General features: G+C 49.5%; 1 pseudogene; it reads left to right on the forward strand.

Moving 5' to 3' along the window:
• The first annotated feature begins 1,845 nt into the window (after positions 1–1,845).
• Positions 1,846–2,019, forward strand: LOC119443221 (U2 spliceosomal RNA; annotated as a pseudogene).
• Positions 2,020–4,165: the final 2,146 nt, after the last annotated feature.

Here is a 4,165-nt window from a genome sequence, read left to right on the forward strand (position 1 = left end):
AGCGCAAAATACAACGGAAGAAGAAAAGGGAAGTACACAGGAGTACCACTGTTAGCTTTCAGCTGCGCCGGGGCAACAGGTTTTTCAGAGTCGAGACGCGCGAGGATAACTCGCTGCACGTTACATGCACACCACCAGAAAATACCCGAGCCCGGCCCGGGCCAAAAAGCACATGCCCTACCCGGCTGACCCGGTCCATGCTTGTTACTTTATTTAGTATGCAAGTTTATACGGCCGATATAACTACTATCCTTACTTCGTATAGCTGTCCACTGATTTGCTATTGCAATCGAGGCTTCGCCTTTCGGGTGAAGACACGCGACGATAACTCGCTGCACGTTACATGCACACAAACAGAAAGTCCGAGCCCGGCCCAGGCCCGCGTCAAAATAGGCGAGCCCGGCCCGGGCCCGGGCCCGTGAAAAAACTGCCCTACCCGGCTCGGCCCGGCCCACGGGCCGGGCCATGCCCTAGCTTTCGGGTAAGCCCGGGCCCGTGCAGTGCTCTAAGTCGCAGAGCTCACATGAAGGCTATCCATGGCTCTTACAGAAAGCTCTATGCTTATCCGCGGGGAGGAGACACCGCATGCAGTGTGTGCTCACTAGAGTTAATCTATATGACTGTCTATAGGGAGCCATGTAGAGTAACTCAAATGGAAAGAACGTCGATGACAGCCCGCAAGACCACATCGGATGCAAGTCGCAGCTTCTCTGTATCCCATCGCGCACTGTCACAAAACAAACGCGCGGTATATATGGCTTTAGTGTACTGCACAGCGAGCCGCGGCGATCGTAACGCCCTGACGCATATGACTACGTACTCACGCGCGTACATACACTGGCAGTACGGAAACGAGCGCGCGTTTCGACTCGACATCGGAGCCGGCGCGACCGACTGGGCGCAGACTGAACACTTTTGTCCGGAAAGCTTAGCGGTAGACGTATAACAACGAAACAACACCACCGAAGCTCAGCCGACAGAAGCCAGCGACTTCCAACGTATCGAGACAGGTGGTCTGAGATGCAAGTTTTCGCAGCTCCACGGTGCACTAGGCACGACGATGGGGTTTTAAAGAAAGGATTAAAAGAAAGGATTTTAACCGCGCTCGTCGCTCGCCCGCACCGTCTCTTATCTCCACACGGTATGCGCTGTGCATTCGCCGCTCAGTTTCCATTGAAGCGATAGACCGCACGTACCTCGCCCGCTGCGGCGTATGCGCTTGCTGCCAGCGTTTTTGACAGTCGTTGTCTGCAGTCATTCAGTGTGATCTATTCATGTTTGTTTGGGCGCGCTCACACCACACTTGTTCATTCAGTTAGTAATAGTCGGGCCACATTTTACAACGCACGCTACACATGCGATGCTGCCCAGATCGGCAGTGCAGCGCTACAGGTGTGTCCCTTCGCACGCGCTGCCCACGGGAAGCGCTTCTCATCAACACCACCGTTTCACACGCGCCTTCTCGTGGTCATCGAGTCTCTCTTCATGTCGGTCTACTTACGCCGCAGCACACCTGCTTACTTAATCAGCTCATGTTTACTACAATTCATATTGCTACCAAAGCCGCTCACCTTACTTCGTATGACATTGCTGTGTTGCTATCGCATTCATTGCTTCGCCCTCAGGGCGAAACTGTCACATTTTTCTGTTCATGCCGTCGTTCTTGGAAGGCACCCTGTTCTTCTTCAGACCGTACAACAAGCGGCCTACCCATTTCACAGTCAGAGCAGAAGTGAGGCAACGAGCATACGTAGAGCATGACGTCAGGAGAAGAAGACACTCAGATTGGTAGGCACTAGTTTGAATACGCAGGATGGCGTACACGTGTATGCTGCGAACGTAGGCATGGCCGACGAGGGTCAAAGTGTAGTATCTATTCTTACCACCTTATTATCGGGTTGTATTTGGATCGAAGATATTAAACTTATTTTTGCAAGTTGGCGGAGTGCTTCAAGCCTGCTTCCCCTCCTCCGCGGGTCTGCCCGGTATTGGACTGTCTTCGGGATCGGCCCACGGTTTTTGGTCTACGGATCTAGATCCGCTGGAAACCAGCCATATATAGCTTCGTTGTAAAAAGAAACGATAAGCATGGCGCGAGAAATTATTAAAAAAAAGTCTAAAAAATTGCACTTTTAAAAATATGTTCACGGAACAAAACCAGAATTCTGAGTGGAAATAAAAACCAAAAAAAATTCAGTGGCGATTTAGCAGAAAATGCATGAGAAATGCGTTAACATTATGTACCTCTTTGAGTTCCCAGACACATGATTTAAATCGTGTTCACCACATTGCAAAGTGGCGTTCAGAAGATAATTTTTAAGAAACTGAAATGAAAATGCTTAACCCGTAACAATGAGAAATGCTGCATTCTTTGATTATGTGCCTTCGTGTAAGTTGAATTGCCGTGAGACTTTTTTTTTAACGAGAGTAAAATGTTACCTTTTAATAACCTTACTAGGTAGCAGTAGTATACATATGCGACGCCTATTTGCGACGTACGTAAGCTCGTGTTACATTTTTTCATGGCCTTATTTATTTGTTTGCCGCTGCGTCCGATGCCCTGATGTGGTTACATAGTGTGTAGACACCAGCGTGCTTCAGTCTAGAGCGGAGTCGTCGTGGTGGCTTAGTGGCAAAGTCGTTGCGCTGCTAAGCACGAGGTCGTGAGCTCAAGCCCCGGTCATGGCGGCCAGGTTCCTATGGAGTGCACCCAACACCCGTGTGCTGTGTGTTGGGTGCATGTTTAAGAACCCCACGTGGTCAAAATGAATGCGTAGCCCCTACTATACGACGTGCCTCATAATCAGATCGTGGCTATGGCGCGTAAAACCCCAGAATATATTACAGCGAAGCTGTTAAGGGTTCAGTCTCCGATGGTCGTTGTCCGCGTGTAGAAAAAAGAAATTGGAGGACGCTTAAGCTTCGCCTTAAGAACGTGATAGCGTTATCGGGACCCGTTCACATCGCATCGTTCGCACCCAGCAAGCAGGCTTCATTCACTGCACACAGAACGCGGGAAAGCCAGCTTACAAAGACAAAGCTTACACCGATCTCCTTAAAGTCGGCTTCACTTTTAAACAGCAATAAATTGCTTGGAAGACGTTTCTGCAGGGGCAATATGAGTCGTCTTATAGTAAAATTCGATTTGCTAGAACTTTTTTTCAGTATTTTATTAATTGTTTGCTATTGGCCCGACGCGCGCGCGTGTCCAAAACGCATTTTTGACCTGCCGAGGATGCCGGCGTCATCTGGATAATATTTTCGCACGTAGCCCCACACTATACGACGTGCCTCATAATCAGATCGTGGTTATGGCGCGTAAAACCCCAGAATATATTACAGCGAAGCTGTTAAGGGCTCAGTCTCCGATGGTCGTGTCCGCGTGTAGAAAAAAACTCTCATGTCCGTATGCTGTATGTGCGAGTGAAAGCGCGCGAGGGACGCGCGCTTTCACGGGGAGCGAGCACACGGCGGAGAGCAAACGTGACTTCTTCCGTCACGCGAAAGGCCGTGGGGGGGGGGGGGGGGGGGGTACGGGAGGGGAGCAGCACCAGCAACGTTCAGAACAGTTGTCGACGGCGGCGGCATTTTGCCCGCGTTCGCACTGAACGCGTGCGGTGTTGAAGTGTTCATGAAGAACGTGCCAACCTTTGCCGTACACTCTAAAAACAGTTGCACCCTTTGGGGCGTATTTTTGCCACAGAACAATAATCGTCATCTGACTTGCATGGCTTTCCTTTCTTTAACGCTGTGCACCCGGCACTTCTCGGTCACGAACGACAAGAGCGTTATCAGCGTGACACAGCGTTCTCGACAGGAAAGTAGCAAGTGCAGAGTTTTCAAGATAGGAAACGCAAGCAAGACAGATGACGATTATTGTTGTGTGGCAAAAATGCACCCCAAAGGGTGCAACCTTTCCTAGAGTGTACACTCTATGGCGGTGTACCGTAGCGACCATAAGGCCATTGTCCCTGTGGTCACTAAATAAATAAAAATCACCGGATCATATATATTTATCATGCTTTAATAGTTCAAATAATCAATTACATCATCACATCTTAACAGTCATAATTGGAAATACATAATTTCTACCATAGTACAGCTTCGCTGGTCTTCCATCTCCACCCAAGTGGAAGGGCTGACAGATTTTGTTTAGGTTATCGCA

This window comes from Dermacentor silvarum, chromosome 2 (genome assembly GCF_013339745.2).
Source record: "Dermacentor silvarum isolate Dsil-2018 chromosome 2, BIME_Dsil_1.4, whole genome shotgun sequence".
Classification (NCBI taxonomy): Eukaryota; Metazoa; Arthropoda; class Arachnida; order Ixodida; family Ixodidae; genus Dermacentor; species Dermacentor silvarum.